The sequence below is a fragment of the Sorex fumeus genome, unplaced genomic scaffold (assembly GCF_029834395.1).
Source record: "Sorex fumeus unplaced genomic scaffold, SorFum_2.1 ptg000061l, whole genome shotgun sequence".
Classification (NCBI taxonomy): domain Eukaryota; kingdom Metazoa; phylum Chordata; class Mammalia; order Eulipotyphla; family Soricidae; genus Sorex; species Sorex fumeus.
In genome coordinates this window covers 7,616,559-7,642,736 of record NW_026606118.1, presented here as the reverse complement: position 1 = coordinate 7,642,736, position 26,178 = coordinate 7,616,559, and the positions used below count along the sequence as shown (strand labels likewise).

The 26,178-nt window shown below is 40.0% G+C and overlaps 1 pseudogene; it reads left to right on the top strand.

Annotated features, from left to right (window-relative positions):
- Window positions 1-1,630: 1,630 nt before the first annotated feature.
- On the top strand, window positions 1,631-1,724 carry LOC130034807 (uncharacterized; annotated as a pseudogene).
- Window positions 1,725-26,178: the final 24,454 nt, after the last annotated feature.

Below are 26,178 nucleotides of genomic sequence, written 5' to 3'. Positions count from 1 at the left end.
TAGAGACTGGGAGTTATTGAAACTCTTCCACCGAGAGAGGTCTGGGGAAGATTTTCCCCTAATCTTCCTTGCCATAAACTCAAATCCCACTTAAGCTACATTTGGTTTTCGGTTCCAGATGCTCCTCTTCTACATCAATCCCATGCCAGAGATTCAGAGCTCTCTTTAATCACATTTCAACTTAAATTTCTGGTATTTAAAATCGTCCCCGTGCTATTAGTACACTTAGTTCTTCATAACCCTTGTTTCTGTTGTGTATATTTGTTCCAGAGAAACACATAGACTAATTTACTGGGGGACAATTTAAAATACAAATTTTGATTTTACTTGCTGTTGTCTAATTTTGTCCACAGGACAAGAAAACACCAACCAGCTGAAGGAACTACGTCAGGATGCATACATAGATCCCCTCAAACCCTCTTGACACCCTGGATTAATCTGTGTTTTAGTCCACAAGCTATGCGTTATTCCTTTGCAACTGGGTGCTTTTCTATTAACCTAATCCCAAACAAAACAACGCCTTCTCTTTTAACATTCCAAGCCTGTTTATGTGTCCTGGGTCTAGTCGCTAAGATAGACATGCAAAAAGGACATTCAAGTCTATAGTCAAAGACTTTTGTGAAAATCTTTAAATTCCACAGACATGGTTGCTTCTGGTAAGAATAGTAGTGGCGTTAGTGATTTCAAACAGTGCTACAATTTCAAATCTAAGAGTTTCTAGGTGACACAGAAAGAAATTCATCAAAGAAGAGAGATATATGCTGCATCAAGCTTCGGTTGGGATGAAGTTACGGGGTATAAATGTATGCCTGGAGGATATTCAGCTCAAAGATACAAACATTTGTCCCTCCAGATTTTAAGACTGCAAAAGATCCCTTAACTGTGGCATTTCGGTGCAGGGAGGAAGCCAGAACACTAGGCCACAGCCTCCTGCAGGCTGGTGCTGTTACTTCCCTCCATCTTTTACTGCCTCGCAAGGCATGTACCGCAACCCTGCCTGAGCTCACTTCCACAAGCAAACTTCTAGATTTTTCAGGGCAAAGTGCCATAATTATCACAGTAATTATGTATTCCATGAGCGTTTCACAGTGTGAAACTGTACTCCCTTATTTCTGAGGCATGTCTGAAAAAGTTTCTGAATATTATTTCTCATTTTCCCCATTTTCCTCATAAACCTTACAGCTTCTCTCATGCTATTTTGCATGGCATAAAGACCTTTATTAGGTACAGGAGCGTATGAGAGCAGAACTGGCTAAATCTTATGATCTTCTGGGTGTGACAATTGTCTTTAAACATTCAAAATACCCCCGGTGAGAATTTTGTAATTGAATGTCCTTAATGCTAAATTCCTAATAATCACCCCTTAGTTTGTTTCACACATCTTTTTACGACATTCATAATTGTTCCCATGCTACTGCTCATCCCACTCTCAGCCCTAGCCCTGCTCCTCCTCCTTCTCCTCCTCCTCCTCCTCCTCCTCCTCCTCCTCCTCCTCCTCCTCCTCCTCCTCCTCCTCCTCCTCCTCCTCCTCCTTCTTCTTCTTCTTCTTCTTCTTCTTCTTCTTCTTCTTCTTCTTCTTCTTCTCTCTGTTACTGAAGTGTATCAGACCAACACTCAAGAGTTCTCCTGAGTGCTCGCTTCGGCAGCACATATACTAAAATTGGAACGATACAGAGAAGATTAGCAAGGATGACACGCAAATTCGTGAAGTGTTCCATATTAAAAAAAAAAAAGAGTTCTCCTGAAATCTTTCACCAATAACATATCCTGGTGGCTGTATCTTCAGATATCCAGGTAGCAGATTCCACACTGTCCCCCTTAGATAGCCCTCATTCTGTAACTTGCCTCTTTTTGTCGTCTGACCCACGTATATCAATGAATCATAGATAAGCCTGGAGTTATGTGCTCATCTACAGAAATTACATCACGCCACTTCCCCATGCTCCTCCACTGACTCCTCACTGTGCCTATCTGACTCCCAGAAAGAACCAGAATCACTCAGAGACCCTACTGCCCTCTACTCTGCCCACCAACTTAACACCCCCCACATCTCTCCTGACATTTTTCATTTCCTATGGCTCCCACTCCCCAAAAGTCCCCAAGTTTCCTCAACATGCCAGGTACATTCATAAATATATACATGACTCGTTCTGTCACTTATTTCAGATATTTTCTCCATTGTCACCTTCTGAGCACATTTAACTGTGACCATTTTATACTGACATTGGCCCTCACCATCCTACCCCTTATTTTAACTCACTGGCAGTAACATGTCTACCACCTTAGGTAGACTCCTTATTTTGTTTCTACTGAAATGTAAGTCCCTTAAAGACAGATTATTTTTCCTGTATCTCTTGCAAATGCATAGTATTTATTCAATACTTCTTTGTTGAATAAATAAGATATAGGATTGGTCTTTGAGATGAGTTAACAGAGGTAAAAATGAGAATGGATGGAAAGAAGTTACAGGGATGGTTAATGAAAGAACCATGTGGCTAGAGCCCAATGCCACTAGGAGTTTCCTTCTGGGTGAGGATATCGGCCATCACATATCATCTCAGATGCTTGAGGACTCTTCCTGCAAGCATTTCTCTAAAGCCTTCTTAGTACTTATTTTCCACCACTTTCCGTAAAGAGCAGGTATAATCTCCACTTTGTCCTGCTAATTAGTACTTTTCTAATTAATAAAGTGTTCTACCACATCTGACTTCCAAATAACACACTTTTCACCCGTATGCCTCTACTGCCTTAAAAGATTATGGTAAATAACATATAAGATCTTTATAAAGTGCTTTGTAAAAATAATGACTTCAGACATGGCAACAAGAAGGCATCTATACAAAGTGCTCAGGTCTACCATTTTCTTTTGAAATATATAATTTCTGTATTACAATGCTGTAAGATATTAATGTAGATCTGTCTGTAAGATATTAATGTAGAATTATGATTTTTCCTTGCCAAGGTATTCTGGAAAAATAGGGTAATCTTAATTTGTTAAAAGACATAGCGTATCATGTTCTCTAGGATGAGTAAGTTTGCTATAGGAATTTGTAACTGCTACCATAATCAATTCCTCAGTTGACCCAATGACCCTCAACATTAGTTCAATGCCAATGTAATATCAATTTCAATAACATTACTAAGATCCGAACACTTCCCTCTATTCCAAGGAAAATATATATAATTTCCCCCACAGGAAGGCACAATAGCTAAATTATGAGACAGCATAGAGCAAACTGCAACCAAATGAAAAAAAAATAAGATTGTGTAAAGAAAGCCCATCTTTTTTCTTGGCCTGCAGGATAATTAAGAAGAAATATGCTCACAGCTTTCCATTGCTTTTGCTGCGTTTATAGTCTTTCCTGTCCTCTGAAACTTCAGTTACAAGACTCAACTAGAGGCACAAAAACTTCCAGCCCTTAGGTTACTTCTAAATGACCTCATAGGGTGAATTTATAGCTGTGAGAGAAGGGACTCTGAGAAAGGAATTACGTAAAAACGGTCTCTTAGGAATGGAGGGAATTTTCACCCATTCTCTCATTTCTGCTTAGGGATGAAACCAAGTGAATCCTGGCACTCAGTTATCAGTCAGCCTGCAAGCCGGTTTCCTCCATGAGCATGGAGATGGGGCCTCTCCTCCCTCAAGAAGCAGAAGATGGATATATGGAAGCTGAGCTTAGGATAACCAGATGGGCTCCCGGGGGTCAGCATCTGAACCCTGAAGGTTTATCAGAAACCTCCCCACAGCGATGGTTTTCTAGGGAAGGGATGATTGCCTGTGACTTGGAGGAGGTCCTGGAACTCTAAGACCATTCCTGTTTGCATGCAAATCAGGAAAGTGAGATGTTGTGTAAAGGCAAAGATTTTAGCTGCCCAAGGAGATTTGGCCTTTTCAGAGAAAAGACCCAAGAGACTGACTGTCAAAATAGTAGTCTCGAGTTAGAGCTACCTAGAAGAGAAGGCAGAGTGAAGCAGGAGGGGCAGGAGGCAGAGGAGGGGCAGCTGGAGCGAGGGGGGTTTCATCTCCACAACCAGAGTCTGGGTAATGTGCAGAAGGAGGCAAGGAGGATCCGTGCACATGGGAAGGAATCAAGAATAGATGAGCGGCTCTGCATCTCTGAATCGATTTCCCTCCGGACAGCATGCTGGAGCGATGAGCATTTTTAAAAATTCATTAATTCAGCTTTACAAATAAGAGAAACGGTTTCTTTGCGTTGCTCCTGATGGCAGTGTCTTGGTTCCCTATCCTACCTGATTCTTCCCATAGTGATTTCCATTGAGAGACTCACATGAAGGGGGCAGGAAAGAAGGAGAGAGAGAGAGAGAGAGAGAGAGAGAGAGAGAGAGAGAGAGAGAGAGAGAAGGGCACACTGCTCTTTCTTTGCTCTCTTTCCTTTTTGAAAATCGTGTCAAAGCCCCTTTCCTTCAGTAATCCTTGATATTCCCGAAGGAACCGAGTTAAGATTTAATTGTGAAATTTGCATAGTAACTCAGCAAATAAATTCTCCTGTTCTCTCTTGGACCTTTCGCAGCAGAGGGTCATTTTCGTTATAAATCAGTTATTCTGATATCTCGGTGGCATCAGCATTCTGTACCCCTGAGAAAAGCGATAAGGTGGGAAAAAATCAAGGACACACGGAGTTCATGCTTGGCCTTGATGACTCTGAGTAGGGCCTGGATCCTGGGGTGACCAATAATCACAGCTGTTTCTCCAAGGTTTCTCAACTCCCAACTCTGGTCATTATACGGGGGCCTGGCACCACCCCAGAGAAACTGCACACACTTCTCCCACTTTGGTACAACCATGAGGAAATCAGACTCGAAGGCCAGCAGAAAGTGTATCCCTGGGAGAGTGAATTCCCATGAAGTGGCATGTTTCCACAAGAGACTGGTCCCCAGTAAAGTCAAATCTAGCCAAGGTCTTGAGCTGCAACAGTGACACAGTCTAGAAATATTTGTTCTGCTTTCTTCCCACTTTCTCATCCTTTCAATTCTGGTTCATTCCAGAAAGTTGTGACTATGGTTTGTTGATTAAACCAAATAAAACCAACTTCACCAGATATCAAAATATGGCACTTTATTTTTCCTAGATGTTTTTCTTTCTTTTCTTTTTCCTTTTTGTACTGGGGCCACAGTCAGCAGTGCTCACAGATAACTTTTGGTTCTGCACTATGAGATCACTCCTGACAAGCTCTGTAGACCATGTTGGGTGAGAAGGATTGATCTTGGTTCGGTTGCATACAAGGCAAGCACCCTACCCACTGTGCTATCTCTCCAGTCCCAATATTTTTCTCTTGATAAATAATTTATTTGCTTTCTTCTATTTCCTTTCAATTTTTGTTATAACTTAAGTAGTGCGGTTACAATGATGCTAGAATTTATGTTTTCTGATCCACAGTTACCACACCAAAGGGCCCAACACCCTCCACCACTGCCCATGTGTCACCACTATTCAGCATTTTCATTATCTCAACTGCTTGGTTTTGTAACCCGAATGTTGTAATCCAAGGCCAAGTGTGTGCCATCATTCAATATTGCCTATTCCCTTCTTTTGTATCACTGTGTACCACAGAAGAGTGAGATCATCTGACATTTGATTTTGCTTGCCATGATTTTGTGTTTTGACATATTATCATAACTTGCTTAGCCTTTCCGGGTGGGCGGTTGGGGCAATGTGGTGGGGGATGGGCAGAAGTCACACATGAGCATGTTTTGAATGAGAAAGGAATGATACAAAATGTTGCATGGCTCTGGTGATGGAAAAGAATGGTAACATTACAGGAAAGCAAAAAAAGATATGAAAAAATCTAAAGAAATGGAAGAAGAGGAAGATTTGATAATTTAGTCTTGGGTATTCAAATTCTTGTTTGCTTGACCTACAAACCAAGAGTGTCTCTTTGTCCCGTCCATATGTTGGACCTTCATGAAGGAAACCTCAGTCATTCTTGAAATCATCCTCTGATATGGATAATCTAGGCTTAAATTGCTCATTAATTTAGGTTTGATAATTCAGTTTTAAAGAATACTGCACACACCAAGGAAATACAAAGAGCAAACACGGTATTTTGTGCAGATAGCTATGCATTCACCTAAAAATATGAAGATTGCTGAACAAATGCCAGCCCTGTAGTCATATTTCTTTCAAACAACTGATTTCAGTGTCTTATTTATTCTCTAGCTGATCCAAACATTGTGCCCTAATTTTCAAGTTATGCTTGTCAGCCCCAGGAGATCAGTGAAAATTTGAATTCCATAGATGAATCAACAAGTCGGCCTATCTCTGCAAGACGCATATCTCCCCACTGTTAGATGCCAAGTGGTCCTTCAACTTAAGAGTTTCCTTTTCTTCTTTCCTAGATCTCCCATGTGAGTCAACATCAGTTCTTAGAATTCAGTTGATGCTATTTTTCCCTGACTGTATAACTAAATCAACAATAATTTCCTTCCAAAAATGTTATCAGTAAAAATATTAAGGGATACAATTACACATGTTAGCCAGATAAGCATCATCTATTTTTCCTTTTCTTTCTTTTCTCTTTTGATTTTGGGCCATACCCAATGGATGAAACTGGGAGCTATTCCTGGCACAGTTCTGAGAGATCATAAGGTTCCGTGGAGCAAACCCAAGACCACTGTATGCAAAGCGTGTGCTCTATCCATTGAACTATCTATCTTTCCATAACCAAGATTATCTATTTGAAACTAACATCAGGCGTATAAATGAAACCCTAGTAATGTTACATTTAAATGAGGCATTAGGAAAGTTGCCCAGTGTATCTTATTATTTATTGTTACTTTGAAAATTCTGACTAGTATTATGGAAAGAAGTAATATATATATATATATATATATATATATATATATATATATATATACCCCCTCCACCACTGCCCATGTGTCACCACTATTCGGGCATTTTCATTATCTCAACTGCTTGGTTCTGTAACCTGAATGTTGTAATTCAAGGCCAAGTATGTGCCATCATTCAATATTGCCTAGTCCCTTCTTTTGTATCACTGTGTACCACAGAAGAGTGAGATCATCTGACATTTGATTTTGCTTGCCATGATTTTGTGTTTTAATATATTATCATAACTTGCTTAACCTTTCCAGGTGGGCAGTGGGGCAGTGTGGTAGGGAGTGGGGAGAAATCACACATGAGCATGTTTTGAATGAGAAAGGAATATATATATATATATATATATATATATATATACATATATATGCATAAGGAATGGGCTGGAGTGATAGCACAGCGAGTAGGGGCATCTACCTTGCGCACAGCCAGCCTGGTTGAGCCAGGTTCCATTCCTCCGCCTTTCTCGGAGAGCCTGGTAAGCTACCAAGAGTATCTCACCCTCTCGGCAAAGCCTGGCAAGCTCCCCGTGACGTATTCGATATGCTAAACACAGTAACAAGTCTCACAATGTTACTGGGCCCGCTTGAGCAAATCGATGAACAGCGGGAAGACAGTGATACAATGACAGTGATGCATAAAGAATAGAGAATGTTTTTAGATTTATTATATATGTCTAATAATTAAGGGCTGGAGTGAAAGTACAGGGGGTAGGGCGTTTGCCTTGCACATGGCCAACCAGGCCAACCCAGGTTCCGTTCCTCCACCCCTCTCGGAGAGCCTGGTAAGCTACTGAGAGTTTCTCGCCTGCATGGCAAAGCCTGGCAAGCTTCCTGTGATGTATTCAATATGCCAAACACAGTAACAACAAGTCTCACAATGGAGACATTCCTGGGCCCGCTCGAGCAAATCAATGAATAATGGGAGGACAGAATAGGACAGGACAAAGACAATATTAACATAACGAGAAAGTTTTTTAAAAATATTTTTATTGAACCACCGTGAATTACAGAGTTACAAAGTTATTCATGATTAAGTTCCAGGCATGCAATGTTCTGATACCAATCCCTTCACCAGTGTCCACTACCCTCCACTAGAGCCCCCGTTTCCCTCTTCTGCCCCAGGTATGCCTGCGTAGATGGAAATTTTTTTTCTCTTATTTGCTTGTTTCCCCTCCTTTTAGGAGCCGAGGTTTACAGTACTGTTACTAGTAGGGGGCTCTGCATGTCACCTCCTTTCACCACCTAGTTCTGTTCTAGAGTAATCAGTTCCCTCTACCATTGTCCTTGTGGTCCCTTCCCTAACTTATCTCACTTTTCCCTGCCCCCATTGATGAACTTCTTACTAAGGACTAGCTATTCTGCTCTATGTTTATAGAACTTAGATTGTCATTGTCACTGTCTTTCTGTTGTTCATCAATTTGCTCGGGCGGGTCCAGTAACGTCTCCATTGTGAGACTTGTTGTTACTGTGTTTGGCATATTGATTACGTCACGGGTAGCTTGCCAGGCTCTTCCGTGTGGGCGAGATACTCCCAGTAGCTTGCCGGCCTCTCCAAGAGGGGCAGAAGAATAGAACTCGGGTAGGCCATGTTGGCTGCTTGAAGGCAATTGCCCTATCCGCTGTGCTATCACTCCAGCCAGAATGTAGATTATACAGAATAACTATATTCTGTTCTGTGTTTATATAGAATATATGGAACAGCTAAAGCCCAAAGATATTAGCTATTTCCCTACTATGTTTCTTTGGGCTGGAGCAACAGCAGAGTGGGTATGGTGTTTGCCTTGCACATGGCCGACCTGGATTTGATTTCCGTCCTTCTCGGAGAGCTACCGAGAGTATCCTGCCTGTACAGCAGAGCCTGCCAAGCTCCCCGTGGTGTATTCGATATGCCAAAAACATTGTAATAACATGTCTCACAATGGAGACATTACTGGTGTCGCTTAAACAAATTGATGAACAACGGGAGGACAGTGCTACAGCGCTATGTTTTTTACTGGTTCGGCTCTTCACAACTACCTGTCTGAATGCAAGTTTTTGTCCCACTGGAAAACCCACAGGACTATTCTGTTGTACAAGAATGGAGACACCCACGACATTGGCAACTATTGCCTAATCTGCCTGTTATCTGTCGTCTACAAGTTATTCACTTGAGTCATCCTGATTAGGATAGGCAGAACTCTAGACAAAGCAGAACCATGCAAGCAAGCTGGGTTCCAAAAAGGATTCAGTATGATCGACCATATTCATATGGTGACCAAGCTCATTGAGGTTTCGCCAGAGTTTAAAATCCAGTTTGTCTAACGTTTATTGATTTAAAGAAGGCCTTAGATTCTATTGAGACTGAAGTGGTCATTGAAGCCCTAGCCAAACAGGACATTCAAACTCAGTACATCAGGCTCCTCTGTGATCTGTATTACAAATTCATCACCAGGATCTCACCATTCTTACAAGGAAATGATCATTGACATAAAGAGAGGGGTTTGGCAGGGCAACACCATTTCACCGAAACTCTTCACTGCCACCCTCGAGGACATCATGTGATGACTGGAATGGGAAGGAATGGGAGTGAAGATAGATGATCAGCAACTTCACTACCTCTGCTTTCGGATGAATCGTTCTAATAACACTAAACATTAGCCAAGTGGCACAATTACTGGTCGACCTCGACCATAAGTGTGGAAAGGTTGGACTGCAGCTGAATCTCATGAAGACAATGTTTATGAGAAATGGACTAGTCCCTGGCATTCCATTTGCTCTCAATGAAACAAACATCTCCAAATGCAGTAGTTATGTTTACCTAGGTCAAGGACTCAACATGACGAACAACCTGGCACCGGAGCTGCGCAGGAGGAAGAGAGCAGTGTGAACACCTTCAAGAGCATCAAAGAAATTGTTAAAAGGACAAAGAACCTCCGGCTCCAGGCATATCTTTTCTACTCCACCATTCTTCCTGCATTAATATACTCATTAGATGGGCCCTACTATTTGGGTCTCCCAATGAAAAATTGAAAGAGCTATGCTTGGAATATCATGTTTTACCCAAGTGAGAGAAGGAATCTGGAGTTCCAACCTCCATCGACAATGGAGAATCAGGAATGCTGTCTCATTTCCAAGGTATCAAAAATCAGGTGGGCCGGACATATAATGCGATTCAGAGACAACTGCTGGACTAGAGCTGTTACCAACTGGATTCCACTGGAACACCTGGCTGCCCACCTATGAGATGGTCAGACTTCTTCGTCAAGACCCTGAATGAACGGTTTGAGGCTCTTGGTGTTCCTGGAGTGAGCAGATGCCGTTGGGCTACATTAGCACAAGACAAAGATGAATGGAGACGTTACTGGCACCTGCAAACCGATGAGCAATGGGATGAAAAGTGATACAAGTGATGTTTTTTTATATCAGACATATAAGTGAGATCATTCTGTATCGATCCCTCTCCCTCTCACTCTTTTCACTCAGCATGATTCTCTCCAGATACATCCACATATAAGCAAATTGCATGACTTTATATTTCTTAATGGCCAAGTAGTATTCCATTTGCATAAGTACCATAGCTTCTTTATCCAGTCATCTATTCTTGGGTATTTGGGTTGTTTTCAGATTGTGAATAGTATTGTGAATAGTGTTGCAATGAACATAGAAGTGCAGATGGCTTTTCTACACTGTGATTTGGTGCCTTTGGGGTATATTCTGAAGATTGAAATTACTGGGTCCTATAGAAACTCAATTGCTAGTTTTGTTTTTTGGGTTCTTTTTTTTAGGAATATCCATATTATTTTCTGAAAAGTCTGGAACACCTGACATTTCCACCAGCAATGAAGAAGAGTCCTTATTCCCATGCATTCATGCCAACAACTGGTCATTGTTCTTTTTGATAAGTGCCAGTCTATGGTGTGAGCTGATATTTCTTTGTTTTGTTTTGTATTCCCCTAATGCTGATGGATAAAGAACATTTTCTCATATGTCTCTTGGGCACTTGTATTTCTTTGAGGCAGTTTCTGTTCATCTTTCATTGCCATTTTTGATGGGTTTGGATGATTTTTTTCTTTCTTATAAAGATCTGCCAGTGCTTTATGTAACTTGGATATTAACCCTTTATCAAATGATTGGTGGGAAAATAATTTCCTGAAGTCTAGTGGGCTGTCTTTGTATTCTGATCATTATTTTGAGGTGCAGAAGCTTCTTCATTTAATATGGTCTAATTGTTAATTTTTGCTTTCACTTGCCTGGTCAGTGGCATTTCATTCTTAAAGTTGTCTATTTCAATGTCATGGACAGCTCTGCTTCTGTTTTCTTTTATGTACCTTATGGATTCACTTCTGTTATCAAGGCCTTTAACCCATTTTGATTTTACTTTTGTGCATGGCATGAATAAATTCTTTTTTTTACATGTGGTCAACCAGTGTCCCCCACATCACTTACTGTCAACACTGTCCTTGCTCCATTTCATGTTTTTTGATCCTTTATCAAAGATTAACTGATCATATATCTGAGGGCCTTTCTCTGGATTTTCATCTCTATTCCATTGATGTTTTGGTCTGTCTTTATTCCAGGACCATGCTGTTTTAATTACTGTAAAACCCTATCCTCAACTGTCCCCTCAATCCCAGGAAAGGACTTCTACAGGAAGTAGAAGTAGAAACAAACCATCTTTTGGATTCTAGGATTCCAGATGTCTGTCTCTCATGGCCACCTCATCTCACAGAGTGAAAAATTTCACACAAGCTAGCAGTATTTAAGCAGAAGAATAAACAGGTTTGCTAAAGAATCTAATGAGGCCATAGTTAGACAGAAACTAGCTTTTAAACAGTGCTTTTCAACCTTTTTCTCAGTGTGGCTCCTTCTAGCCTTTTTTCCTCCCTGTGGCCCTACTCTGTCGTACTAGTTGGCGCTCTGGTCTCATGCATTGTCCTCCCTAACGTTGACATAATTTCTGTTTGTCCCCACCTCGATATTTCCTAGGAGACAACAACGACTTATATGAATTCCCTGTTGAGAAACTCTAATTTAGAGTAAGGTAAAGGTAAAGGTAAAGGCCCTCCCGTTGATCGTCGATTTGCTCGAGCGGGCCCAGTAACGTCTCCATTGGAGACTTTGTTGTTACTGTGCCTGGCATATCGAATACTCTCGGTAGCTTGCCGGGCTCTCCGAGAGGGGCGGAGGAATCGAACTCGGGTCGGCCATGTTGGCCGCTTGTAAGGCGAACATTTTATATCCAGAGGGTGAGGGACATTAGTCAGCAATTCCACATCTCTGTTGTCCTTTTTTTTCTCTTTTGATTTTTTTGGATTATACCTAACAATGCTCAGGGTTTACTACTGACTCTGTGCTCAGAAATCACTCCTGAACAAATTTAGGGGATAATATGCAGTAATAGGGGATCAAACCGTTATTGGGAAAATATAAGACAAGTCTCATTGCTGTACCATTTCTCTCTCCCAGTGTCTTGTCTTCATATATAAACGGACACCAGCTTCACCAGACAATGGAGGGAAGTTGCAAAGAGAAAGAAAGATAAAAGACCGAAACAACCAGATGAAAGAAAATTTGGCATACATGGAAGAAGACATAATGGAGACAATGATAGAAAAACATACTTCAAAACAAAACATAAAATGTAACTAATCTGAAAAAGTAATGTTGAAGAAATAAGAAAAAGATTGTATAATTTAAATTTTGTTGCATAAATTTCAAGGATATTATCAAGGTTATTATCTCAGTAGGAGAAATTTTTTTAAAAAAATCTTATTAATTCTATAAGAAAAAATAAATCAAATAAAGGGATATAAAATTAGAATATGGTCTGTGTAATTCAAAGGGACTGTACAAAGAAAAAAGGGAGTGATAAAGCATTATTTGTACATTAATTTTCACATTTAATACCATAAATTTCACTGATAAAAATATCCTTATCAATGTAAATCACTTTGGAATTAACTGAATTAATAATCCAGAGAAAGGCCCTCAGATATTAATTAATATATCAAAGAGGTAAAGTTGCTAGACACTTACAGGTAAAAGGCAGGAATATAGGTTTTGTTTTGAATTTTCAAAGCCCTGGGTTGAATCCCTGCACTGCAAAAAAAATTATAAAAATAAAGAACAATCCACACAGAAAGATACAAGCAATACGAAGATCAAGATCAACTGACTAGTGAAGCAATACTGGAAACCGGAAGTCAGTATCTTCAACATTTGAAGCTGAGAGAGTTTCTTCAAAATAAATTCTTTCGAAGTCTGGAAATTTTTTTCTAGTCTAATTGTCAAACTTAGCCAGATGATTGAGTGATGCAAATACACTAGTAAGAATTTATTAGATTTCTAGAAACTATGTCTCATCAAAGCATGAAGAAAGCCTGAAGGGAGGAAAGCATAGCTTCAATGAACAATGGTGAGGCACATTCCCAGATGATAGTCCAAGGAAAAATCAAGGATAGCTGTGTCTCTGGCCCAGCGACAATAGTCCATACTGCCATAGACCTCCTGACTTAAATAACTGAATCGCTACATTCTTTAATGCACTGAGAAGAGCTTATAGTTGCATGACTAATTCATTAAAAGTTTACAGAAGAAAATGAAATACATATACAAATGAGATGGGCTAAGTAACTCTGGGAAATGGATATTTATCATAAAATTTTATTCTCTCTGATTGAAGGTCAAAATCCTGCGTGAGTCCATCAGAATCCTGTAAACGATGCAGATTCAGATACATATTTTCCAGAACTTGATGTATTTCAAGGATAAGGACATACGCCAGGAAGGTGACCAGCTAACAGCCTGGGTTGTTCTTTGGTGAAAAACAAAGAAAAGCAACTCAGGCTGGTGCAGTATTAGGAGATGATGAACTATAAGCCTTTAGTTTATGAATTGTCTATAAATTCAGACAGCACTAAACCTATTTTACAGGTGCCTTCTCAAGTATTTCTGATCACCTCTATAATATATTAGCCGTCATCATTCCCCATGCCCCTTTTCTGCTGGATTTTGATTCATATACTGACCAACACCATCCAGTAAGTATACTATATTCCTTCATGGTCTGTCTCTAACTCCAATCAGGAAAGCAAAGAAATCACCAGCAACTACTATAGGACTGAAATATGTGCTCAATAAATATTTTTAAAGAAAGAATATCACATTTTCTCTGCACTATAGTTTAATTTAGATGTCACACAATATTACATAAAATTATATGTTTGATATTTATCTCTATAGCTGTTTCTATTGTCTTTAAATTTGGCCTATTTTGAACAGTTTCTGACATGGAAAATTTATTCCTCCAGTCTTATAGTTTTCTGTGTTCGTAAGATGTCTGTCTTCTTAACCAAAGCAGTTGAGCATGTAAACATTTGGGAAATATTATGGCTTTACTCAAAACTACAAATTGTTGTGATGAATGAGAGTCATTTAATACATGATGTCAAAAGGCAAAAAAAATTTAAACAAGAATTATTCATATCTTATTATGTCAGATTTATATGGTAAACAACATTTGTTAAGTTTATGAGACCTTAACTTTTGCCTCAAAGACCAAATTAAGAAAATAAACACATGACTTTTGACAAAAAGCATCTTGGAATGATGTTGGGGAAAAGATAATACTCGAGATAACACAAATCTGTTCAGATAACAAATGTAACACCAGGACAGCTTGCATATTTCTTGGGGACAATTCTTTCTGAAGATTTTTCACCCCCAGATCCTGGAATAAATTGAGAGCAAAAGGACTGGGTTAGAATGCATGCAAATTTGGGGTGCACATTTGATTATGAACATGAGATTGGTTGACTTAAGCAATTCTGCTTTAATATTTCACTAATTAGGTAGGGGACAGATCTGATTGTGATGAGATTGTCCCACTCTACTTCAGATTTCCTAGGAGACACATTAATTAAAGCAATTCTCCTTCCTCGTGAACTAAAACTTTGCAGAGACTATGTGTAACTCCCCCACCCTCATCCTGACACATACTGAACTCTACCTCCCCCTGGAGAAAAAAAGTGAATGACAGGAGAGAGAGAGAGAGAGAGAGAGAGAGAGAGAGAGAGAGAGAGAGAGAGAGAGAATGGGAAAGAGTGGGAGAGGGAGAGGGAGAGGAGAGGAAGAGAGAGCAGAAGTAGCATTGCAACCCTTGTAAAATTGGGAGATTGGGTAGACATTTTGTTTTTATAGTTACTGTGATTTACAGTACGGTCAATGAGAGGGTTTTACACACAAAATATTCCAGCACCACAACCTACTACAGATTATCCACCCCCCTCCATGACTGTCCCACTGTCATGATCCCCATCTTATCACTCTCACCCCCTGCCTTGTTAAACTTCCTACTAAAGACCAGTTCTCAGTTTCTGTTCATTGTTCACTTGTATTTCCTTACTATGTTACTTTCTTTCCTACATATAAGAGATATCATTCTGTGTTTGTCCTTCACCTTCTGACTAATTTCATTCAGCATTGGTCTTTTTTTAAAGTCAAGTTGTATTTTATTATGCATATGTACAATTGTTTCTTTATTCAGCCATCTGTTCTTGGACATGAGTTGTTTCCAGGTTTTGGCTATTGTTAATAGTTTGTGTTTAGGCAATTCTAAATAGTATAGACATAATAATTCACTGGTGGATTAGAAAGAAATGGCATGAAAACCCTGATAATAATTAGGGAGAGAAATAATAACAAAGAAGACCTTTATCTTTCTGTCTTTCAATAAATCACAGTATGGAAACACATGAGCTAAAGCACCACATGACAAACAAGAAGAGTTTATCACCCTTTGAATGTCTACTCAGGTCATTATTCAAAATAAGGTGTTCTTGGGGGCCAGGGAGATAGTACACCCATTAGGGCGCTTGCCTTTCATACCCAGGTTTAATACCCAGTTCTAATATAGTCCTCCAAGCTCTGACAGGAACGATCTCGAGAACAGAGTCAGGAGTAATCCTGAGCACCACTGGATGTGACCTACAAACCAAACAATAATACCAAAACTAGATGAGATGTTCTATTATATCTTAATGAAGCATATGAAGAGACATCTGTGAAACTCATGAGGAACTTGGTCATGGGGATGATGACTCAAGACCCTAGATGTGTTCCCCATCATCAACTGCCCTATATAGACCATATCATGGCAAAACCAGGAATCTGAATACCCTACAGAGGAAAAGCTCATCTCTATTATCTTTGTTCCTCTTTCTATCTAATAATAAACATATTCACAGAAATACCCTCCAATTCCTGATATGTGGGGAATTAGCACCTATAGAAAGTGACAGATTAGGAAGAGTTCATATTCTTTGATGAAATCAATATAGGCTTAAATCTCATTTCTGTAACTTCTTGTCTATATTCCTTTAATAGTTTCTTGCTCTGCTTCCTCATATTTAAAATGTAAATAACAGCATAGACTGTATGACTCATGAGCCAATGAAATAATGTAATTCACCATATTAATTTTATTGTCCTTGAAACAGTACTCACTAAATGATAACCATAGCTACTACAGTTAATAGTATAAATCAGCATAAATCTAAAGCACTTAATATATATAAGTGGGTACATTTAATATATTTTAAGAATAAGGTAATATAGAAAATAAATAAAAAAGGGGAATGTCAGAAAATTCTATTTATACCATTTAGCAATCTACAATGAAAGTAGTTTTATCTAGTTAAAAATGCTGTTTCCAGTATGCCAGGAATTATCTCTATTTGTCAAATTCCCAGTCTTAGCCAACAAAACAGAAGGGAAATGCTTTACAGGATTAGCCTCAATTTGAATTAATTTAATTTACTTATTAACTCTATATACTGTAGTGATGTTCATTTAGTTGCACAATTAGAGAGACAGAAAGGAGTGAAAGAGAAAGGGGTGCCCCCTTTCTGATATCTTTATATAGTAAGTAATCTTGAAACAATTCAGCAAGTTATTAATTTCTTATATGTATCCCAAAGTCCCTAAGAACATATCTGATTATTAAAAATGAACACACAGAACTCATGATATAGTCATAAGGGAGTGGTAAATGGTTAAGACTCACATAAGGACCTTTAAAAATCTTTTTGATGCAATCTGTACACAAAAGAAATAAAAATGGGTATTTGGCCCTTACCATTCACTTACAGAAAAGAAGAAGTGCTTGTACAGTTGTTGTGGAAGATGTCTGTCGCAGGCTAAGAAGGAAAACATACCATAGTTATTGTGGCTTTAACGACACACATACAGTCTTCATGGATGTGGAGAATGGACGCCATGGCCTATGATGAAAGTTCGTGGTCCCACATGTACACAGCTACCCTCTCTTTGCATTCTCACATAGAGAGGGACAGAGATCCTGTCCTTGTGTGTCCTTATACGGGGCCTGAGTCCCAGTCATGAGGGCCCTATCTCTAAGACCTATCGACGTCCCAAACGTCCCACTTCCAAATAAATTCGCATTTCGGCATTTAGAAATCTAAGTATGAATTCAGAGGAGAGAGCAAACACATTTAGTTTATACCAACCTCGATTAGTGTGCTAGCCATTTCTCTAACACCTGATTGCCCAGTGATCGATTTTAGGGTATGGAACAAAGTTATAACTCGTAGTCAATAATTTCTAGCACTATAGCACTGTCCTCCAATTTGCTAGAGCAGGCACCAGTAACGTCTCCATTGTGAGACATGTGTTACTGCTTTTGGCATATCAAATACGCCATGGGGAGCTTGCCAGTTTCTGCCATGAGGGCGGGATACTCTTGGTAGCTTGCCGGGCTCTCTGAGAGGGACAGAGCAATCAAACCCAGGTTGGTCGCATGGAAGGCAAATACCCTACCTGCTGTTCTATCACTCCACCCAATAATTTCTAAAGGAAAAAATTAAAAGAATAAAAGTTATTAGTGGAAACCCAGGAAGACCCAGTGGTATAGAAGTCTGAAGTTCCATTTAGATGATGTGACTTGAGTCTTCAGGACTCTGCATAAATTTAAAAAATAAATTCCTCAATTTTTCTAAAACTTTTAGTTAATTGAATTAAATGACTGATTCTCATAATCTTGCCTCTAAGAAAGAGCAGATTTCCATAGAGCATTTTTCCACAAAGGTGTGATAGTTCGGGAAGAAATGAAGGTGGATGAACAGACAGTATCATATGGGTTCAATGTGAAGAAATTGAAACACTGCAGTCAGATCCCAACCACTGCTAACCCCGCAGGCTCTAAGAATGAAGTATCCCCTTCACCTTCTACCTCAATGCTGTAGTAAACCCAGAGTGAGAAATCAGAACTATGTAGAGCTACCCCAGTTGCAAAGAAAAAAAAATCAGAATCATAATGGTGGATTTTTCTTGACATCCCCCTAAACAAGAGGTGTAAAAAGCTTTCATCTAATTCTTTTAGAAACTGGGGAGAAGCAGGATTCAAGACAATGTCTTGATAGAAAGCCAAGGGGGGTCTTATTTCATCTCCACCAATTTTCCCATCTCTGCTGCTGACCAGGGGCAGAGCCACACGTTCATATCTGTTCCTGTGTTGATCTCTCACTGTCTTCTGGCTCTAACTCAAATTCATTTCAGTGCCTAGAAAGAGTTATTGTTTGTTATAAAGTGATGCCAAGATTATTTCTAACCTACATACCTCTCTTCTTAAGTCCAGAGACCTATGCTTTGGGTGTCTTGATAAAAAGTGACAAAGATTAAAGAAATACAGATTCGATGCTGCATAATTTTAAATTATATAGGCAAGATTTTTCCAGAAATCCTTTTTAAGGTATAGTAAATCTAGCTTTTTATATGCCTTAGGCTAAGTTTATATCTAAGTATCTTTGGGGAAAGTGTGATGTCTACTAATCCACTTTTCTGCTTTCTTAACTCAGGGCTTAAGAATACATAAACTAGCGTCTTGGAAGTTCGATTACAATACTGACTTCATTCTACCTCAGTATTTTGAGCCATTGGGGAAGATCTAGGAATGTCAGGGTAACAATGATTCTATACTGCACCTGCAAGAATAAATTTTATATAATAAAAATATTATTTCTGTACTAGGGTCATAGTGACTATTGAGCTTAGAAAATTTTATAAAATGTTTGCTTTTCAAAATAAATAAAATAACAATTTACTTCAATAAAGTAAACTAAAAAAATAAGTGTACAAAATAATTTAGACTTCCAAAAACTTTTAGTGACTTTCAGGGGGTGAGGGATGTCACTTGGTGAATATCTAAGGCAAAATATGAAATTCTATTATGGATTTTTAGAACTGGTTAAGAGACAGAAACTACAGAATAGAAATCAATGGCCATTGCTTAGCCTCAGACAAAGTTAATAGTTGCTGCCTTAAGAATCTGATTTCAGTTAATCCTCTGGTACTAATTTTCTTCCATATATTTATTAACAACCTGGAAGTGTAAAATGTGCTGATAAAAATAATTACACAGTCTGTCAAGGCTAGGAGAAATCATGAGGAAGGCAGAAATAAGTCACAAAAATGGCCAAGGAAAGAAATTCAGCTCAGATAAGAAAAAGCAAGCTGCCTAGGAAATCATTTCCAATAATCTTTCCCAAAGCTCTTCAACAAATATGAGCTGTTAGAAGATGCCATTTCATGAAGCAAAAAGCACAGTACCTTCATTCTCACCACCAAGTTCCATTTTTGCCAGATCAGTTGGAACAACACACAGCAGAATTCAGAGTGAACCGGAAAGGATGACTCAAGTTATAACGGAAATAAATCCTGAACATGCCATTCTGGAGGAAGATGCTAACTCTTAAGAAGTTCAGCCTGGTATACCTTGACTCCAAGAACTGGAGTGAATAATGGAAACAATTGCTACACCCTAAATAGTTTGAATGATTCATTATGGAGTGGGTCATTTTGAAATATTATCTCCCTAAAAAGTTCCCTCAAAATGCGTTCATTGAGTCAAGGCTCTTCACTTAGCAATCAGCAGAAGATTCTTCCCTGTTTATGACTAGTTATCAGCAATGACGGGGAAAGGTTTAGGAGCTAACCATTACAAAGATGCCTCTGTGCGCTCTCTCCTTCTCTGCTTACAAGGAACTTAAGGGATCTTCCACCAATGGCCAAGTGGAAGACTTCTGTTTTACTACAGGCCAGCTATTCTTGAATGCCTTTAAAATTGCGTTTTAGAGTCAGAAAGAGCGGGATAGACACAGAAAGATTGCATTCGTCTGGGGAACATAAAGCAACAAAATGGGAGACTAACTTCCAGGAGTGGCTGAGAGTAGTACCAGGAATTTTGCTCCATGACTTGGAGGCCAGCCACATGTGCTAGGGGAAAAGGAAGCTCAGATAGAGAAAAGAGCACCAAATAAAGGGTGTTCTGAGGATCCTTCCAGGGTGGGAGAAGCATGCTGAAAGTAGACTATAGACCAAACATGACTGCCACTCAATGCCTCTCTTGCAAAACACAGGACCCAAAAGAAGAGAGAGAGAACAAGGGAGAATGCCCTGCCACAGAGGCAGGGTGGGATGGGAGGGGAATGGGGGGTGGGAGGAATGCTGGGACCCGTGGTGGTGGAGGATGGGTGCTGGTGGAGGGATGAGTACTTGATCATTGTATAACTGAAACCCAAGCACAAAAATTTGTAAGTCTTTAACTGTACCTCATGGTGTTTCACTAATAAAAAAGTAAATAAATAAATAAATAAAATTGAGTTTTGGGTATTCTTGCTTCCCAAATAAAAGTTTTGAGTCAGGTGTTTTTGTTTTTGTTTTTGTTTTTTTCAGGGAAAAGAGTAAGCAGAGAATCTGCATAGGCCAACCTAGTCAATTTGTAGTACCTTCAGGTTCAATACTGGAAATTCTGAGCACCCAAGAGCATGATGAGAGTCCAGAACAGCGTCCTCTCTGATGGAGGCACATTTCTCAATTGTCTCTTCATTCTCAACCAGTCAGGTAATGTGTATTCTAGGACCACCACCTTGGCCATTTGACTCTAAATCTAAACCAAAAATTACAAAGAGAATAAAGTAGCACAAAAATACCTTCAATGCCTATTTTCTGGATTTTCTTAAAAGATTTTCACAAAGCAACTTTCCACTCAAAAATCTGTCATGGAAAGGAAGTTATAAGATGACAAAGAAAATACTGTCTCATCCCTGATGTCCCTCCTTGCTCAGTCTTTTTATTTTTTCATTTTTTAAAATTTTATTTATTGAATCACCATGAGAATAGTTACAAAGCTTTCGGGTTTAAGTCTTGGTCATACAATGAAACACCTGTACCTTCACCAGTGTCCATTCTCCACCACCAAAACCCCCAGTATACCCATATCCCACACCCTCCCCCTACCTGTGAGGCAGATGATTTCCATCTTTCTCTCTCTCTACTTTGATTACATTCAATATTTTGACACCAGACCCACCATTATTATTTGAGATTTTACCCCAACACTCAGATCTGCTGAAAAGGCAACAGTACACAATTTATTTTCTGTTGCTGGTTATGAATAACATATGATGTCATGCGGCTGCAGTAGTGGCCACGTGATTTTGAAATTCTGGAATTTTAACAATTAAATCTGAAGGGATTTCTGCCAAAACCTACAGGGTTCTGAGATTTGTTCCTGAGTCTCTGGGATCATAGCTGTTAAGCAGCTTGATCAGGAGCCAGAGAGGCCGTTCATGGGCGGCGACTGAGGGTCTCCTTGGAACAGGGAGGAAAGGCTCCACCCCCCTCCCATGCTTGCTCAGTCTTTTATAAACCAAAACAAAAAACAGGAGAAGGCCAAAAAAAAATTCCTCCTTTTTTAAAAGAAAAAATATAAAAATATATAATTATTTTATATTTTATAAAATATATAAAATCTATTTTAAAAATAAATTTTTGATAAAATTTATAAAATAAATTTTATAACAAAAGAACCCACTCTAAAACTTAGTTTAGAATTAATACCTTTCAAGAACACTGACAATTGCATGAGAATGAAAGACGGTAAAAAGGGGTGCCTCTTTCTGCAGGCCTTAAAGAATCTCTGAAACTTCTCAGCAAAAGCTTGCCAATGGCAGAAAGTTTGATAAATGGTCACACATCTGCAAATGTTTCTAGGTGTATTTTATTCAGTGCAGACTTTGCAAGGAAGTCCTTTAGGAGATGTAATATCTTTAGGAGATGTAATATCTTGGCATGGCCTGGGGAATCCCACTCCAGCAATTTGGTAACACGTTGATGTTAGTTTCTCAGGTTTCTCTAACAAAGGACCACAGATCGGCTGATATAAGCAAGAGAAATAGAAGGTCTCAGTATTGGTGATTCCAAGTCCAAAGTCAAGCTATCAGCATATTTGGTTCTTGCTATAGACACTAGAAAGAATCTATCACAGACCCTCTTCCTAGTTGCTGATGACTGTGGATGATCACTGGCATTCTCTGACTTAAGGACTGAATCTCTTTTTCTACATTAACACAGTGATCTCTGTATCTGCCTCAGTGACTCTTCTCTTCTTACTAGGGCACTGAGAATACTGCATTAGAATCTATTCTGATCTCTAAACTAACCACATCTACAAGTACAAACTATAAAGATCTATCACTTCACGCCTAGGAGATTGACCTAAGTAAAAAGGATTGACAAATGTTGACCAATGAAGGTGGGGATCAAAAGAGAGAGGCAGGACCACTGGTGATGGATGTGGTGTTGGGATCATCTGCATAGGAAACCGTTGTCAACAGTGTTGAAATTGTAGAACGTCAATCAAGTTTTAAAAAGCTAAAATATAAAAAGGACAAAATTCACTTTGGATTTTTTTTAATGGCTGACATTGACTGCTTTAGGGCATGTGTCTTTCTTGTTCTCCTTTCTTTGAATCTGTGTCTTTACTCCTGGTGAAGCAAAAACACACTGTGGTCATTAACCAGACATAGCTTTGTGCCTTCCTTCTGTGCAGACTTGGTCTCTCCTGAGGTCAGAGAGCAGCCAAAGATCACCGTGTTCTCTGCAGGAAGGGAGCATCTTCCAGAAGAAAAGTATTTGGTGGGCTGTTGTAGGAGCATATGGACAGTGAACAGATGTAGCGAACTCCGTTTCTCTGTCCCATCCCATTGGGTGCTCCTTGTCCCCTCAGAGTGTCGCCTGACCTTGGGGACAAGAAAATAAGGAATAAATGTTGCAAACAATATTCTGGGCTGAGAGTCAAGGTTAGGACCAGGACTGCACCCAGATCAGGTCATAAATTAAAGTAACTGCTGTAAAACGAGGAGCTGAGCTCCGGGACCTACTGGAGCAGCGCTGAGAACTCAGAGAAACCAAGAGTTCCAACAGGAAGGAAGTTCAACAGGCCATGTGACCGGAAGTCAGCTGCATGTGTCAGTGCTCATGCAGAAGGTAGCTGATGATACTGAGCTCAGGACAAGCACCACAAACGTGTGCCTGTTCATTTACTGATCATTCTGTGCACTGCCCAGGATACTCTTAGTTAATTTTTGTCTTTGTTCTAAAGCTCTTGGCAGATGGGCAGAAAATTTTACGTCTTAGTTATTCTAATCCCTAGCGAACTATGATATACCTGGGTGAATTTCTGGCTTAACCATGTCAGCTTTATTCAATTAGAAATCAACCCCCATTTCTTTTATTTTTTTTGTAGTCCCATCTAGCAGTTATCAAGGTGACAAATCTGTGAGACCCCTTCTCCTTGTCATTGACAGAAAGAGCCATGATTATGGCTTGCTCTGTGTTGGGGGGCACGATACTATTTTGTAACAGATTCCACACTTTATTGAACTATCTATACTCTTTCTGCTTTTCCTTCCTGACCCTATTGCAACCCTTTTTTACTTGCTCTAGGCCATAATATTCCACAGGAATTGATGTGAGTGCTTGATGATCTCAATTAGGACCCACTACAAGACCAGGCTTTCTGATGCATGTTCAATCATATCAGGAAAAGTAATCATTTGCCTTTTGAAATATTTCCAGTCACAAGAGCAGTCAATCGACTTCTCCATTCCCTTGATCTATAACAGTAGAGGTGACAAGTCTAAGATAAGGCTGCATTGGTGGCCTCTTTGCATAGACACTTTTTTAATTCTTTTAAAACAATTGGCGGGAGGCTGAAGAGCACAAAGTTTGCATGTGGGAGATCCATGCACAGGTCTAAGCACTGTGTGGTCCCCAGTAGCAACAGGAATGATGATCCCAAAACAAATTGCTGGGTAGCCCATGAGAGGCTATGTATATATTTGTCAGGGGCACAATATCCAAAAGCAACAAAAACAAAATATAATTGTTGACTAGGATGTAGAGAGAAAGAAATGTGATACATTTGTGTGGGGGAGCATGTAAATTGATGTAAATTTTGTGGAGAATGAATGAATAATCCTAAAACATCACTTTATCACTCTATCACTGTCATCCCGTTGTTCTTTGATGGACTCGAGCAGACACCAGTAACATTCATTCCAGCCCTGAGATTTTAGCATTCTCTCCTTATACTTCTTCTTCTTGGAGACTCTTTCAGGATCAGGGGAATGAGACCCATTATTATTATTGTTTTTGGCATATCGAGTATGCCATGGCTAGCTTGCCAGTCTCTACTGTGTGAGCGGTATACTCTCAGTATCCCTTGCCAGGCTCTCTGATCACGATCACGATCATCCTGTTGTTCATCGATTGCCTTGAGCAGGCCCCAGTAACTTCTCCTTCGTCCTAACCCTGAGATTTTAAGTGCCATACTCAAGGCCCTTTCAGGGTTAGGAGAATGAGACCCATCATTGTTACTGGTATTTGGCATATTGGGTACACCACGGGGAGTTTGCCAGGTAGTCCAAAGTAAGAATGAAATAAGATGTCGCATGGCCGTGAATGTGGCCACGTGCTTCCGGGAGCTGGGTTTTATAATATCTGGGTCTTGGTCGTTGATGGGATTACACAGCCACGGGTGGAGGGGGGGATTTCAGTTGGTGGATGTGACCACTCTCCGAGAGGCATATATATATATATATCACTTAATCACTTAATCACTTAACTTCCCGTTAGTCGTCGATTTGCTCGAGCGGGCGCCAGTAACGTCTCCATTTGTCCCTGTCGCGTGCTAGTGTAGCCCAATGGCATCTCTTCGCTCCGGGAACATGGAGGGCCTCAAACCGATCGTTCATGACCTTGACAAAGAAGTCTGACCATCTGGTAGGTGGGTGGCCACGCGGTCTCTTGACATCCCGTGGAATCCAATCAGTAACAGCTCTAGTCCAACGGTCGTCTTTAAATCTCATTACGTGACCAGCCCATCTGATTTTCGACACCTTGGCAAATGAGACACACCTTCTACAAGATCATTGTGGGTGATTTTAATGCCAAGATAGGACCGAGAAGATCAGCTGAAGAACTTCACATCGGAACCCATGGCCTAGAATGGAACGAACAGGGTGAGAGACTGTCTGAGTTCATCATGTCGACCAAGACCATTCATGGTAACTCACAGTTCCAGAAGGCAGAATCTAAACGATGGACATGGGAGTCTCCCGGTGGACGATTCCACAACGAAATAGACCACATCATATTCAATCGACGGTTTTGCCTGACTGATGTCGCTGTTGTCCCAAAATTTCGAACGGGATCGGACCACCGTCTCCTTCGTGCAAAATTCTACTTCACAGAGCGGGGAGAAAGGGCTGCAAAGTTCAAAAAGAGAACTCCCAGAATGACCACCAACTGGGAACTCTTTGGTACTATTGCGGCAACATGGGAAGATGCCATTGTTGACAACATTGACGAGGAATACGATCGACTGGTTCAGCACCTCTATATATATATATATATATATATATATATATATATATATATAGTGGTAATTATGGAAAATGGGTAAGGAGTGTGTTATGATGTGTCACATGGCTGTGAAAGTGGCCTCACAGTCCAGAAATATGTTCACTCATGTGTGAGGCTTGGCCCTAGTGTGTGGAAAACAGCCTGGAATGTGGCGGTGGTTGGGTAGTGGAGATCAGCTGCTACGGCTGGGTTCCTTGGGGTGGGGAGGGCTCTTACCCTCCCCACTCTGGGGTGCCCCGAGTGAAAACAGCATAGTGTGGAGTCTGGTGGCATGGCTATGGGAGCCTCATTTTATGCTCCCATCCGGGAGAAGCAGGCATGACTTTCTGGAGGGTGGCTGATGAGATCATTGGTGCCAGCAGGGTGTGGCTTATGAGTGTGGTCCCTGGGTTGCTGGAGACTGGGGGAAGCAGGCAGAGGATCTCTGTTCCTGGGTCCTGTTGAGTCCAGAGTCTCCTAAAAAATAAAAATGGAAATTCTGATCCAGAAATGCCTTTCCTAGATAATTATCCAAAGAAATATGGATACACTAATTTTAAAGGATATTTGTGCTGTTAT